General features: G+C 28.5%; 1 protein-coding gene across 1 annotated transcript in view; it reads left to right on the top strand.

The window, feature by feature from the left end:
- The first annotated feature begins 1625 nt into the window (after window positions 1–1625).
- Window positions 1626–17849, top strand: part of LOC148226787 (uncharacterized) — a 125202-nt gene continuing 108978 nt past the window's right edge. The window contains exon 1 of the mRNA XM_088203445.1: window positions 1626–2221. The gene's annotated coding sequence lies outside the window, so the exon portion shown is untranslated. The remainder of the gene's footprint in view (window positions 2222–17849) is intronic.

Raw genomic sequence — 17849 nt, 5'->3', positions numbered from 1 at the left:
TATGCTAAGTATTATTTTTCTGGGGTCAAACTTAACTGATATTTTTTCCAAAACATTCACACTAGTTTTATGTTAAAATTAATATTTTTATTGTTGTAGCTAATTGAATTTTAATATTAAACATTCAATGATTTCTTAAAAAAATATAATCAACAACAGTATTTAAAATAAGCACAAAAATTCATATATAAATTTGTGGGAACAATATGCTATACGGTTTTTTATAGGGTTAAACCTAACTCTTTTTTTTTGATACAGTGACACTAGTTTTGTGTTACAAATTAAATTGCAATACTAGATATTTAATGATTTTTTGTGTTGTAAAACACATATGTATTAAAAGCAACTATAGCTGTAGCACATAGCACAAAAATATACAGATAAATTAAGTAATTTAATATTTGATGCAAAAATATGCTATGCATTATTTTTTTAGGGTTAAACGTGACTAATATTTTTATTGTTGTATTCCATTCAATTGCAATACTAAACGTCAAGTCTTTGGTAACAAAAATTAATGCATACGCCAAAAGAAAAATTAATAGCTAATTTAAAATTTGTGGCAAAAATATGCTCTGCATTATTTATATGTTTTGGCTTTTTAGTTTTGTGCTACAGCTAATATTTTTTTTATAGTATATAGAGTTTGCAATACTACATATTTTTGATTATATAAAATAATTTGTGCTTAAATAAATCATTGCTAATTTAAAACGATTACGAAGACAACATCAATATATAAATCAGGTAATGGAATATTTGTTCAATATTTTTATTCGCTTAATTTGATTGATATTTTTTCAAACAAACTAATGCTAATATAAAATTTACATCTAAATCAAGGAATGGAATATTTGTGGGCAAAATATGTTATGTATTATTTTTCTGTAATAAATTGCCATTGGTTTTGATTTAAAGCTAATATTTTTATGGTTATAGTCGAATAACCAAGTGCATAATTTTACATAAAAATCAGGTTAAGGAATATTTATGCTAATATATCACATGCAAGCAAAATCTAAGAGTCGTGTTTATATAATATATAAATTAAATGGCATAGTGATGAAAAATAGAGCTAATGATAATGAATATTTACATCAAAAGTATCAGATTACTAACTGAGATTGCCAACTGAAAATATTTTACACCCAATACAATAAATTATAATTGGTCAATCATTTTTTAAATGAATATATTATTTTTCATTTTGTATACTTATGATTGTATTATTTTTTTTAAATTATGTAACTTATTACGTATAACATAATCAATGTACGGATAAAAATAATAAAGAACCTATACATATTATATATGGTAGCAAAAATAATGAAATTAAATAATTATATTTGTATATTATTACTACAGAAGGAACAAAATATATAAAATTCAAGTACAAAATTATTGATTAAATATAATGTAGGTACTTTGTATCATAGTTACAGAAAATAATAATAGATTCGTTGTTTACTTCATTATCGATTTTTTCAAAATATTTTTTTTTTCTCATATAATCATACGATAGAGGCGGAAGTAAACTCAGAAGCCTCTACGAACAATACCGGATGGCTCAGCGGTCGGCGCTTAACTGGCAGTTGAGTTCGAGCTCACCTGCACCTGTGAGGTTCAGTCGCGACGCGACCTTTCGCGATACACAACGTGCCGAGCTACGTGCACAAACTGACGACGCCGGCGCCGGCGTCGGAAACGCACAACAACCCTTACAATCTACAACAAAAAAATAATAATAATACGTGCCACGCGCCTTTGACATTCATTAGTGCCTAAGAACTCTTCGACTATATAAATCAAAATATTTTGTATTAAGACTGATTTACAATAATAAAAAAAATAACTAGAATAAATTATCGTCGCTGTGATAAAAAGTCCGTGAGACTATACTCCCGAGTCCAGTTCAGAATTTTACGATCGATACAACGCATAAAGTTCAACCATAAACATTTTTACTCCACCGAACGAATTGAAACAATTCAAAGTGATAAAAAAACATCGAGTGTGTTACATATGTGGACCACATCGTCAGTGACATTTACGACCGACGTATAATTCTCATAAATTAGTATCGATCTGAACTGGGACGTGATTTTTTGGGACTAGTCAAAAACAGTGCCTTATATAATATAATACGATTCGCCGAAAATGGAGCTGTAACAGTATGTGCACATAGATCTTCACCACTGCCAGACGACCTTCTAATGTCAAGGTAAGCGTTTTATATATGATTTTATTTTATATTAAACATTATGAAGACGTTAGTAAGCGTGTTGTATAATATAATATCTATATACCCTCGGGTGCGTTTGTTAAACAATTACCATAAACGTTTCATAAATCATAAAACAACCATAAAGTGAAACTATGTCCTAAAAAAATAATTGGTCATAGTGCGTGTGAATTGTATTTCACGTATTGAAAACGGTAATATAACGGTATGTATATGTATAAAATACATATGGCTGTCACGTGGTTTGTTGTTGTGTGCGTGTATCTAATATATTTGTGACTACATCCCTGCTAATTTGAATCAACCTCCCACCGTTCACCGCCATCAAATTTATTCATAAATCTCGATAGAGTTATAACTGTGGGGTACGAACTCTGTGCCCTCTCGCAGCGCACTCATGAATAATATAATAGTCTTCTTTCTTTCGAGTGGTCGCGCGTTTGTGTACCAAAACATCCATTGGATCATGAAGATTTTGTTAAAAAATTTTGACAGCCGCCACGGTGTGAATGATGAACGTGCAATCCTTTTTGATTGACAGGGCGTGTTCCTTGTGGAGGCCTTCGTCGAAATGCATTTAAAACATATACAGGATGGCGATGAATCTATTTTATTATCCGTCACATATTTAGCAGTAGTACAAATGACTTCATTATATATGTTGATAAATAATTTAATATATATATAGATATTTGCCACAACAATAATACAACTATAAGTAAATATGCGATTTCAAGCTAATTTTTAACTGTATTCTAATCATTTATTTTATATTTTTATTATTTTGCTTTACCAAAGTTTATTTTTCACAAATTTAATTCAGTTTGTAAAATACAGAAGTGAGAATTACTAAAATATTAGATATACATATCTATAATTATTTCAAAATATTGTTCTTAAAATTTGCTTCATTTTATATTTTATAATCATTGCTTTAAAAATTATTTTTATTTACATTTTTATGTTGTATTATAATGAACTATGAATTACAGTACATTTAAATATATTTAAAGCATAGTTTTATATGATTTTTTTTGTGAAACTTTCTTTAAATACATTTAAAACAAATACAGGATTTTAATGGAACATTCTATGCTGATATTTAGCTGTATTATTCTTTTTGGATATCGTCTATTTTATTATAACATATACCTTTGCAATTTTTTTTTAATAAAGTATATTTCATAAAAAAGATATAAAATATAATAAACATATAATGGTGAATTATTTTTTGTCATTAAGTTCAATTATATTTAGAAAAACTATAATATAATCTTATTCTTAAGATGATTATTTCTTGTTTTATAAGAATATCTTTTTAGTGCATTTTAATATTTATTTTAATAAAATATATTATGTAGCACATATTAAATTTATTTAAAGCCTAGTTTTAGGCCAATTTCCTGTAGTTTTTGTTAAGATGCATTTAAAGCATTTACAAGATGGCGATGATTTTTGAGCATTATTATCATTTTCAGTAACTGTTACACATCAATCAAATTCAAAAGATAAGCATTAATAGTAAATATAGGTTTTCACTGTATGTTTTCAAATGATTTGATGAACTTTAACTTGCCCCAAAGATAATATAACTCGAATTAAACGTGAAAATACAAGTTGATTTTGAGCTGAATTTGTTAGTACGACTTTAATTATTTAATATATATGGGCAATTTTCGCTGTATCAAAGTATAACTTGTAGGTTATGTTTATTATTTATTTATAAAAAGTAATTAAAATCTAACCTTTAATATTTTTTTCTAAGAAATTTAGATATTTTAAATAATTTCAAATAAATTTCGTTTCCTTGATTAATATTTTTGCTTAAAAAATATATTAAATTGATGTGATATTACACTTTTTTATTTATCAAAAGCTTGGTTTTAGGCGTATTTTTAAAGCTTTCTCAAAATAAATTTAAAGCAGTACATGATAGTTATGATTTTTTAAATTAATATCATTTTCTAATAAAAAATGTTATAGCAACAGTTATATATTGTGCAAATATTAAAATATACTTGATTTCCTATTCTTATATTAGTAGTACATATAGGTTTCTTGTCACAAAGATGATACTTTCTATTTTATTTTTAATTTAATTTGCATGACCGAAGTTTATTTTTTAAATATATTATTTATTACATAAAATACAATAAAAATGCTACAAAAATAAAATATATTTAAAATAATTTCAATATACAATTGTTTTTAAAACTTTTACATAAAATCTATTTTAAATTAGATTTTTCTTGCTTAAAGTTATCTAATTTTATTTGATTTTTTAAAGAAATTTTGTCAACATGTATGGATTACATATAAAAGATGTTAAAGGTGTTTTTTTTACATATTTTTCTTATTAGCAAAAATGGTTTCTTATTAAAGATTTTTTCAAATCCAATATTTACGACCTTGCTCTATTTTAATTAAACACCACGATATTCATCAGTGCATTTAGAAAAATTTAGGTAAATTTTATCTATGATGATAGATCAAGATTATAATTATATAATAATCACTAATTCTGATCTCTCAAATACAATTTAAATTAAAAGCACCAAAGTCCATATGTTATTAAACCCAGGTCTCTTAGGTCAATAGTCAACGAATTAAGCCACTAGTCTATCGTACTGATAAGTTTTTGGTATGCAAACATTGCAACCAATTAATATAGCTTATGAAAAGCTAGGATGATCCTAAATCTAACCTATGATAATCAATCTAAATTGTGAGTAAATAATAAGCACTAATTTCAATCTTCCAGATTCGTGAGAAATTAAAAACACATAAGTTCACATGGGATTTAAACCCAGGTCATTCGGGTATTAGTCACTGATTATATTATTTATCTTTCATGCTAATATAATTAGTTTTCTTATTTCAAAAAAATAATTTCTTAATATTCTATGGTATTTGTATTACCTGCTGTTGCGAATGTTCCTAAATGATTAGGCAACAATATATTTTTTACAATAATAATATATAAGATGTTTATAGCTGCATCTTTATATATTTTTTATGAATAAATAATTGATTTTTATTAAATTAGCAACTACTAAAAAAAAATAAAACGATTTTTTTTCAAATATTTCTAATAAAATCATTTTAATTTACTAATATAATTTTAGTTATATTTTTATGTATAATTATAATTTAATATAATTTGTAGTATTTTTGTATTTTATTTCAAATTATTTTTTTGCAATACATTGCAATATTGATTTTTAAATTAAACTATGCTTTTACATAATTTTTATTGTGTTGACATTAATTGATTATTTTAGCTCATGTATTTTTTAAAGTCAATTTTTGTCACGTAGATTTATTAGATTTAATTAATTATTTTTAAAGCCTTTATTTTTAGCCAGTTTTGATTAGCAGGAACTTGATAAAATATTATTTGTGGGGAAATCGTGTATTCTTAAAAAACAACTATGAATCACAAGTAACATACAAATTGATAAAAATTTCTTTAACAAAAAAGCTATAAATAGATTATATACCTTTTAATAACAAAAATATATTGTTAGATAAATCTATACATATTACTTCAAATTTATAAAGCCGAAAATTCAGCTTTAAATAAATTTAATATTTGGTATTAAATTAAATTTTAATTTTAATGGTATGATTTCATATATTTAAATGACTTATTTTATATTTAATGAATATAAATTTATTATGGTCAATAAACGTTATTATTTAAAGACGAAAAGTAGCATTTGCATAACTTTTTGTATTAGTAAATGTATGCAATAAAATATTTGACATAGAGGCGAATGTGTTAAAAACTCAACTACTTTCAATGACGTGGGAATGGATCAATACTAAATCCGTATATGAAGGCCGTTGTAAAACCATCTTTACTTGTGTAAAACAAATCGAGATCCTTTCTAAAAGTTCAAATTGCAGTTATTATGAATGTAGCATTCGTTCGGTGCGAGATGAATATATACGATTAAAATATTAGCGATTGGCCCTCCTCTAAGTGCTCATCTGTGTAAGCATCTCACCGGTTTTGGTCCACCGAGAGTGATTTAATAAGTCCGAGTGAATAAATACTGAGCAGCATCATTGTCTGCGCCACGATTCGCCGGATAGTTTCTAGTTCTAACTGAGGGGCGGAGTCTTCGGTGTCGGGGGGCCCCCTCTACGGAGCCCCTGACCATCTATTACCGTTTTAAGTATCACGTATTGATTTGCTGACTTGTCGCAACGTAAAATAGACACCGACCGCATCACGAGATGACCAGTTCGACAGCATCGAGTCAACCAAATAGGTCTAATTAAACGGATTTCAAACAAACGCAATATATTATCAAATATAATCAAATTACAGAAATCATTTCAATAAACATCATATAATCATAAACAGGAAAAATTCACAATATCTTTATGTCTTTACGTTATCTAAATTTCCAATTTTTTATTATTTACAAATTATACATAATTTGTATTTTAAATCGCAAATTTTGGATGCGTCAATTAAATGTCTCAACTTTGTCCGTTGAAAAATTACCATAAACGATGCTATACATCGCATTGTCAGTATCATATTTATGATTCTGTTTAAAGCTGGGGGGGTTCGATTAAGATCTCAGTTTTTCTGAATGCAATTATATCAACAGTTGCATTGTTGTGTCCCGCATCGAAGAACGGTAGCAGGGATCAAACAATTGGTCCATCCAGATGCAATCAGATAAAACAACCGTCGAAACCCCAACGACAACAACAATAACAACATTCAATTACGCGCAACCCCGAAAACCGCAACATAATGCAATCAAAATCGCTTATACTTTACACAATCTTAGTGTTACATCTCGCAGATGTTCATTTGAACTGAATCGTCTCTTACAACCCACGAACATGTGCTTTGACAATTTTTACAATGTGCTAATATTTGTTAATATTAATTCATTAGGAGTGTTATTGCTAAATTAAGCTCGCAGTTATTGCTAAATCAAATCATAAATGTCATAGTTAAGTGACATTTTATTATACAATTCTCTTTCTAATTGCAGCTAACGATCATAAATTATACTTCTGAATAATGTTTCTCAAAGTGCATTGTGAAATTTGCGTTATTGCAGGATATTCCTGTCGTTAGCATAATAGATAAATGAAAGTGTCTTATATATTTAGAAATAGCACATTATTAGAGCAGATAAATATTTAACAAACACTACTTTATAAAATTATTTTTCTTACCTATTTAACTTACATAAAAATTGACTTGAAAATAAGCGTATATTTTTTGTCAGGCGTTAAACTTCAAAGAGACTAATGTCAACGGAGATTCTTTAGAAACACGGTTATAACTTAACTCCCGCAGTTTCGAGGCTTTTATGCATACGATTTGCATTTGAAATGTTCCCCGTTGTTTGAAAAAAATAAATCATATTTATTAAGAGAGAAAAAAAAAACATAGTCGGTGGCTAAATTATTATGTTGAAACGTTTAATGAAATGTGTTTTTATTATTACATTTTTCAATAATTTGAATTTTTATTTAATATTACGTTGAAGACTTTTGATTAAATATGTATCCAAAATTAGCAACATTTATAAGCATGAATAAAAAAACGATTAATCAATCTATATAGTGTGCCGTTACGGACAACTTTTCGACAATTGATTTTAACGACGACAATTTTAACTGTCGGAGATGAAAAAAGTGCGTTTGTCGAGGCCGCAAAATTTACAAGAATTTAATGTAAATCGGCCATATTGAATTGTAATTGAATTTCAGATCGGTCCGTAGTTAATCAGTGTCGGGCAGATGAGCGAGGCTTTTCAGGTCAAGCGAATCGAGTTTGGCGGCTATCACGCGGCGTCCTTGTATGGGGATCATTATTAGCCGATCGCCTGGTGGAAAGTGGACAGCTTAGAAATTAAGTGACATACGCGTCACATCTCTAATGGAAAATTTTAATTGAACAAAATAACCAACCGCCCTGACTTTTCACATTTTGTCTCTCGTCGCTTGAACTTGGAGCGAGACGTGCGTGACACGAGAAACCTATTTAATAAGTATAGCGATTCACAACACCACAAACCTGATTTTGTTACAATCGTGTGGATATATGTAGAATCTTATTCTTCTTAGTACTGTGATAATCACAACCTCGATTCATCGGTTTCACTTATAACTTCCGTCCGAAAAATAATATGTATCGAAAGTTAAGGAAATTTAATATATTATCATATAAATGAAAAAATTCAAAGTCTAATACAGTGATGCATTAGCACGACTTTAGTTTAGAATAAATATATTTAATACAGCTCAACTCTAACTTAAAATCGTACATTAGGTAATACAAATAATATATAATGGTCATAACCAGCCTCATTTAAAAAAAAGTATGGTCCAATGATGCCTCCAGCCCAAAATCCGCACCAAACAGTGACACGTTGTGGATGCATTACTCTTTCAACAAATAAATGTGGGTTCTCCGAATCCTAAACACGGCAATTTTGGCGATTAACGAAGCCTTCAAAATGTGCTTCTTCGCTTAGGATGATTTTGCTCGAAAAATCAGCATTTACTTGTTGATATTCAATAATCCATTCAACGAACTCTTTTCGCTATGCATGGTCATTAGGCTTGTGTTAATTGAATTTTGTAAGCACGGAGACACAGATCTCTTGTGATTATAAGCTGTAAAGAGCTTCTTGAAATTTGCAATTCTTGTCCAAGTTCCGGGATTTTCACCAACACTCTCACGCACTGCTTCGATATTGACATTTGAACGGTTGTTTCTGGACGACCAGTGTGCTTAGCGTCTCCAACTGATCCAGTCTCTCTGAATTTTTCAATTAATCTCTTCGCAGTTGACGAACTTAAAACACTATTCCATACTTTGTATTAAATATTCGAATTGCGGCCGCCAAACTTTCATTATTTTTCAGATATTGTTCAATACTGTAAACACGTTGTTGTATCGTGTAACGCTCTATTTTTACTAACCCTAAACTCTCATCTGCCAATTTTATTTTCAGGGTTGCCAACATTTACTGCTCAAATGACGACAAATTCAAATCTTGCTTTAATTTTAGAACACCCTTTACTATATATAATCTAAAAATAGAATTAAAATATTAGATAGAAATCCATATAGGTACATTTTAATTATACCTGCTGACAAAAAGACGTGTACTAGTTACGCTAAAAAAAATATCATATATGATTTTTTTATTAATTATTTTAAAGTGTGAAATTAATTACAATATTTTCATACAAAATTGCAAAACCTAAAATTAAAATATTTTTAAAGAATTTTTTTACTTAAAAAATTCTAAGTATTATAAATTAGCAAATTTTAATTTTCGTTATTATTTCTTAAGATATTAAATTAAAAATAAAACTTCTTACAATAAATTTTAATTTATTGCAAATTTATTTGCAAACAAATATGTAATATCGAGAGCTTAAATATATTTAGAATACACAATTATATTATTTATTAATTAGTAATACAAGTGCATGTAAATGATCCTTAAATAATATTTAAAGTAAAAGTAGTGGATTTTTGTAAATTAATGCTATTTTACTTTAAGAAATCCAAAAATTACTTAAAAAAATGCGTATTATTTTATTTTTAATAAATGTAGAAAAGTGTTTTAAAATATAAATTGGCTCATAATTTTCGATCTTTAAAACACAATGCATATTTAAAAAAAACTGTATAGTAAATACAGAATGAAATAGATAAATTCATATGAATTAACTAATTGATTTTTCAATATTTCACCAAAAAGGTTATATATTTTTAAATTGTATCATTACGATATATTGCCGTAATAAAATATTAGTAAATTTGGTTATGGTTGAATATAGTTAATTATTATTTTTTAATAATTGTTTTTGAGTCATCATTTTTACAGCATCTGAGTTACAGGTTCTTAATAGAAAAAAAAGTTTTAGACTCTATATATAAATACTTAAATTAACGTATAAAATTCATTTAATTCATTTCTAAATAATAATATAAATCTAGTGTAATATTATTAAGAAATATAGTAATACAAATATGCATTTAACTGTTCTTTCTGTATTTTTCCAAGCACTAAATGAAGTTAAAAAAATTTATATGTAACGTTAAAAAGAGCAATATATTTTTTTAATATTAATAAAAATTTATAGAAATCTAAAAAATAAATTAAGCAGTTGCAATATTTTATATACAACTGTTTTTTGTATACCTTATTAAGGATAGTTATATTACTTATTTTGCTATTAAATAAAATTAGCGCACGAGGCGCCGCCGGTCATTGTTTCCCGCCGTAGTCAACCAAAGAATTATGTTATTTTCGCCACCGCGCCGCCTAGCTAATGGCCAAATAAGTCAGCTCATCACAAAGTAGTTAGCTAAGTTTAAAACCAGTAATAAAATATTTATTATTTTAATCGCGATTAAATTTATGTCTTTATATGTGGATATATATTTTTAATAATTGATAGTATCAAATATATATGTTTGGTAGAACGTTAAGATTTACTAAACTGTATCAGTTTCTTAAATTATTTACTTCTAGTGTGATTTTAACAATTGCCTATTTAAGCTCTATACATGTATCGTAATTGAATTAAACGACGGCATCACCGTTAAATGGTAGTGCTCTTTTAGCGAATCGTGTTCGATGCAGTTCGTGTTGATGTGACAGTGATTACACCTCGGTCTCCTTGGATCAACGATCCGCATTATTTATACGATCTTGATTAAGCGCGAGTTATGACAAATACTCGGTTAGTTGAATGGCGAGATTACGGCTAAACCGACGGCCCGAAGGATCTACGAGCTCAACTAGGAAATCTGATCTAGAAAATCGTTTGTACAACAACAATAAACGTCTTTCCTTTGCGATTGTACAAGATTTTCCGACCGTGAGTAATGTGAGAACGTTCGAGCACAGTTTCGACACGTCGATTTTTTCTATCGAAAAATCTCAGTGTTTAGCATTTTCTTAATTAATATGACTGATTTATTTTTAATGAGGAGACGAAAGCACACGAGCGCATTATGTAAATATTTAAAGGTCGCAGTATGTACACAGTAATTGACGCATCGCATTACAATTGAGTTTATATTATTAATTAAAACGATACTCAATAATATTAAATGTAATTTAGAATATTATAGATGTTTGTATGAAAACGTAAAACAAAATTAAGTTAACTTTGTATTCGTTTCGAACAATAACCTTGTGTAAACATATTTGATTGCGGTGTGTTCTGTATGACATGCAAAACTTAACTGTAAATCATCGGCGTGCATACCTTTACGACAAAAAGCGACCTTTTAATTGTACCATTGTGTTTCGGTCAAAAAGTATGAAGTCCCCCCTTTGATGTATAATATAAGTGCACACATTGTGCTTTACATTGGAGTGTGCGCTATATATCAAAACATTCTCATTATGATGTCACGATTGTAAAGGTTGCTCTGCTACATTTGCCAGGGTTAAAGAGGTTATTTCGTTAAACCGTTTGACCCCTATTCTCAACTTCAGGCAAAGAGGAAGTTTAGATTATTGAATAATAAAATATTTTTATATAAATAAAAAAAACGCTTCCCGTGACTAACATTCATGCGCTTTACAAAAAATATATATAGTTCATCACCCTGTAATGTTAGTTCATTATAAAGTGTCTCAAGTGGAACCCTCTTTGTAAATTCGTCACATTAGGTCATAAATTCACAACCGCGGCGCGTTACTGCGAGCTTAAACACATTATTTCACAAGACTGTCTCATATTTTTCTATATGATAATAAAATTCAGTTTTATGCTAAAAAACAAGTTGACCAAGATCTGAATCTGCCACGTCGATTTGTCAATGTACGTGCCTTACAATTTTGTCGGCGTTGTATAATTTCTTGTCGAAAAATATCGAAAAATGCCCGAAGGCTTTCCTGTCAGGCTACCGAAGCGGCCAGTGACGGCTTTTGACAGGCTATGATCCTTTTTATCCCAAGCCTTACTTTCCGCAAAAGCTTTTGAGTGACGCGCGCTCATTATCCAGTCAAACTCTTTATCACTTAATATAAAAAAAATATTGCGCAACTCAGACGTGATCCGAAAACATTCACCTTTCCGAATCGATACATATAATACATTTTTTCTTCTTCGTGAAATATGACAAATTGCAGAGGATCAGTCACAAAAGGTAGTGCCTATTCATAGCCGAATCCTCAAAAGGTCGACTATGTGATAATAATAGATAAATAATTGTTTAGAAAATGCTAGGCACTCAATAAACTTCTGCGCGCTTCGGCAGCCAAATACACATCAAAAGAAAAAATAATGACCGTGGCTTTATTGTGAGACATATATGTGTATATGGAGAGCACATAGAAGCGTAGCGCTTTAAAAAATACGAGCACAATTGAAAGTGAAAAGACATTAGGAGCGAGATAAATGGAAGTAGTGCATGTTTGAAAATATACACTCATACCGGTGTTGAATTGTTTGCGCACAGTTGACAGGAATAAATCGGTTCGGTAGACGCATTCATGAAAGAAGCCTCGAACTGTTTTACTAATGGATTGTAAAGTCGAGCAGCGGCAGTTGCTCTAAACATTTTTTATAGAAACACTTCTAAAATATATACTTTGCTACCATAATCTGACATTAAGATAATATATCACGATTTATATATCTATGTATATTAGATATTGTTCATTCATTTTTTGCTGATTTTTATGTTTAATTATGGTAAATTATGGTGTGTTTGATTTTATGTACATTTTTAACTTACTTTTGCACTCTATGGTATAATTATATTTTTAGTTGTTTATTACAATTAAAAAAATATATTTTTGTACATAAACTTTAAATTTATTTAATTTTATTATCTATTATAAAACGTTGAAGTCACATATTTTTTTTATACCGGGAACTAAAATATGTTGTTACCATTTCTATTCCGAAGTGTATTTAACCTCATATATATTTTTAGTTTAGCTAAAAAAAATATTTGAATACAGCTAATCAGCCTGACTAACAAACTGAGCTAAAATATTTACAACATCTATTTTTATGATAAGATTAAAACTACGGCAGTTTTCTTATGTTTTGTTGTCTTACATAAATCACATAAAAAAATTATATATTTTTTATTTGTACTATATTTTCGTACATCTCCAGTATTTTTTAAGAAGAGCCTTACACACTAAAATAATATTTGTTAGGTGTTACTTATTGCAATATCTATATTTAGAATTAGTTTTATATCGATGCTTACAAAAAAATGGTTAAATTTCATTAAAATTATTAATTTATCTTAGTTTATATTATAGAAGATTTTTTTATCAGAGTTACGATTTTTTTTGATAACCGTCATTCTGAAACACGATTTCGTATTAGACTGAAAAACAAACGTATCCGAGATAGTTACAAGATCTATATTTTCAAAAAGTTTCACGTGGGTGTGACAGTTATAGTTTTACAAAAAAGGTTTTTAAACCCATTTAAGTGCAAAAAAAAAAAAATTTTGAAATGTAAATTTTAATTTTTCCATTTTTAAACGATTTTCATTTCCTTTATTTTTCCTAATGGCGTAACGTGTTATTAATTATTTAAATAGCTGCTATTTTGAAATTACAATATTTTTAGAAATAGCAATATTTTTCATGTAAATATAATTAAAAATACTGCAATTATCGTGTCTTTCGTTGAATTTTACACATATGACTAAAACATGTAAAAATAATTGTTTTTTTAATTTTTATTCGATATGAACTTTATCGAACGGTCGCGTTAATTGGCGTCCTGAGCGGGCCGAGCGTTAAAGACCGCGGACGCGAATTAGAGTCTTTTGTATGTGTTGGATTTCCTGTAAAATTTAAAATAAATACATGTTTTATTTAGTCTTAATATAGGTATGAATTTTTATTTTATTTCGCAAAAATAAATTTATATTGATTAAGGCAAATGCGAAGGTCCATTTCGAAAAAATATTTTTATAGATACATACATATTTTTTCTACTTCTTTCAATTTTGACTTTTTAAAATAATCTCTGATTTTTTTGTAAGTGAATTTTGCATACCATTAACCATTAGATAGTGTTACAGAGTGAATTTGTCAAACCATTAACGATTGAATAATGTTAGATAGGACTACTAAAAATCTCAAAATTGCCATTATTGAGATTTTATTATATTTTTTTTCTGTTCTGTAATAATTGTATCTCAAAAGTTTTACATTTTTTTTAGTAAGAGGATTTTTTTAGGATTATTTTTCCTTTTTTTCCCTAGGACCTTTTAAATACTATTTTAATCAGTAAGAAATTTATATGAGATAATTGAATTTGTTTTTCTAGGAAAAGTTTTATGGGATTTAATCGGTAAATCTTACATAAATGACATAAACATATTTTGTTATTTAATTTTTTTGTTGTAATTAATGATTCAAAATGGTAAAAAAAATTTCGAATATAATTTCTATTAAATAACGGTTTTTACCTCTTCACTTTTATATTAAGGTAACGATTTTTTTACCACTATTTTAAAATACATAAGTTATAATATTAATTTTACTTCGGAACTTTTAGCCAATTATGAACGTTTGACAAAAATCCAAGATTAAGGCGAGATTTATATTAAGAATAAGTTATTTTCCATTGTGCTTTCAAAAAATATACGCACTACTTGGTTCAACTCTTAGATATTTAGGGTAACTGCTTGGCTTTACCAAATCGGACTGTCAAAGTAAAAATTATACAATTATTTTAAATTAATTGGAAGCTATTTTAAATTAATTTAAGTTTAAAGTTCGAATCTTTTTATTGAAATTTATTTGGTCCAGTCTCAAATGAAAGTTTAATATAATAAAAGTGTCGTGACTTATATATCATAAAGGAAATCTTTTCTCATGATCCTTGATTTTTTGTAACGTGTGTTAATTATTTAACAATGATTACGGTTTAATATTTTCTAATATGAAAAAATTGTGCGACCTGCTCGTTGACGGTATTCTGGGTTGATATTTTTTTTGTTTAATAACGGCTCTTTGTTTTCAAATGCACATTTCTTTAATAATTGGTATTTAAAGTGCAGAAACATAACTGCTTTATGTTTGCTAAAGAAAACCGACAATCACTTTGATTTTTTGTATGAATAAATAATATAATAGTAAGACCCTTTTAACATTTTTTTTATAACTAATTTAGTTGCAATGATTAAGTAGTTTTTAAATAAGCATGTATGCTAGTTATTAAAAATCCCAGTACAATTATAAATTCGTAAAAAAGAAATAACTTTTTTTTTGTGTATATTTTTTTTGTAACGTATCGATAGCTATGTAAAATGGCGAGCTCCATATTTAAAACAAAAAATAAATAGTCAACATAAAAATAAGTAAATTACACAATATCTCAATTTTCTTGATATTAAATTTTAATGTTTAATTGGAGATTTTGGAGAGAGCAACTTTTATTCATGTGTATTTCGATTAAAGGTTTCGTTATTTTTGATTAGAGGTATTCCATTGTGTCGTCATTTTATACAAAAGTAAGGTTAGGAATTATACAATTTAAGCCATCGATATGCTTAATTTTATTATATTAAAATAATATATTACAGAGCCCCCCAGAGATTATTATTATGCTAAAAATAAAATCTTAGCGGTAAAAAGTAGAAAATTCATAAAAAGCAATATATCTAATAATTAATTAATAATTAACCGTTGCTTAAACTATTTTTATGACCTCAGTGTATTTTAAAAGAAATATAAAAAAAAATCTCTTTAACCAGTATCACTTATATCAATCAATAATCCCAGATTAGGATTTTTCGATTTTCTAAATCTCATTTGATTAGCTATAAAAAAATCTCTATAAATGAGCTTCTTAAACTCACACAATCAGCTTGCACTTTTTTTAAATAATAAGCCCAAGGTTTATTAAATATTTATTAAGTCTGTTTATATCTGAGAAATAAATATATTAAATAATTTTATTTGAAAGTTTATACTTGATTGCATCTTTGATGGCACTTGGAAATTTTTGGACCATAAATTTTATAAAAAGCGCATTCTTCTACCACCCGTGGAGATTCACGACCCATAGTTTACTCTAGTTTTACAAAGAGTAAAAAAATCTCATACCTCTGCCGAATTCGAAACGCCGATATTCTTAACTGCAAGTCATTGTGTATTTTGCTAACTGTTTCTACCAACATGACTAATGATTATATGGCAAAGATGCTTCCAAAAAATACAAAGGAGGGTAGAATTTAAATAGAAACGAATTAGCAACAAAACCGCGCTGTTTAATATTTTTTGTATTCAAATACAGCCTTGGAGAATATATTATGAATAGATAGTGATAAAAAAGTAATTAATTATATATTGCGGCGATCATGATGAGTCCAATTAATGGTTAATATTTTTTATATAACAGATTTTAGTTGCTTATTAAGTATAATTATTACATTGCAACTAATTATTATTTATTAATATTATAAATGCATATTTTTTTATTATGTTTGATATTTTTTTGTGCAACGCGGTACCATTATTCGAATACCCGCAGACTAAATCGTTTATTCCGCGTACCCTTGATCCCTTTTCGTCAAGATTAATGATATAATTTTTCCTTATTATCACAACAACAGCTGAAGAAGAGCATTGTATCTTCAACAAAGAACAAGTGACCCGTATAAGCGGCAGCGGCAGCGATCGTCAACCTGGACCGCAAAATTATTTACATCTAAGTCTTGCACTGAAAAATGTCGCTTCCCCATTCGCTTATGCCCTCATTCATATCCGGATGAGTAATGATACTGGTTTAATAGGATAAAGCGTATACTGGGGGACTATTCTTAATACACATTTTGTGTTTCCGCGTTCATCTGTAAAAAACGATTGAGTGTCCTGAGAAGTGGGGTGAGAGCGACCCCACCGACAATATTTGTAAATGTTTGCCCTAAATATATGTATCTCGAACGTTTTGTCGATGACTTGCAAATGCGCATTGTTCGACCAAGGGTGGGTTCGAGTGCGTTTTTTGTCACCGAGCAACATTTTATTACACGCACAACCGACCGCCAGTTCATAATTTAGTCATATATTACAACAAAGGAGCGTATCATATTTTTTAACACTCACATCGTTTAAAACGGATGCAAGGAGTCTCACAGTCGCCGAAATCCTTTATGAAAAATTCGCGTAATTTCTCTTTTGCATTCCGTGACGTATCGCGGCTCATCTTAAACACACTCGTGAAAAATCGCGTTCCCGATCTCTCTCAACATTACTCACGAAGACAATTTAAATTTGTATATAAGTCGCTTTAATTTTACGATTGTACAATACGCGGGCGCGTTAAAAACGCAATTTATCACGTTTTCTCACGAGAATGCACGTTGAAAAAAAAGCGAACGGACAATCACGGTTGCGAATGCGTATTCCTTCCTCTTGCTTCGGAGATGACACTGATCCGATCTTTCAACCGTGTGACGTTTATTAATGATCATCAACGAGACCGGTGTCTGGCCATTGAATCCGTGAATAATGTCACAAATGAAACTTAAACCGACAAAACGGAACGCACTATACAATGATGCCAACCCTCGTTTTGCGACGTACAAAAAATATGTTTAAAAATC

This window comes from Plectrocnemia conspersa, unplaced genomic scaffold (genome assembly GCF_051122295.1).
Source record: "Plectrocnemia conspersa isolate PC_06_02 unplaced genomic scaffold, ASM5112229v1 ptg000014l, whole genome shotgun sequence".
In the NCBI taxonomy this organism is placed as follows: domain Eukaryota; kingdom Metazoa; phylum Arthropoda; class Insecta; order Trichoptera; family Polycentropodidae; genus Plectrocnemia; species Plectrocnemia conspersa.
The sequence above is the reverse complement of the archived record's forward strand: the minus strand, read 5'-3'. Positions and strand labels throughout refer to the sequence as shown.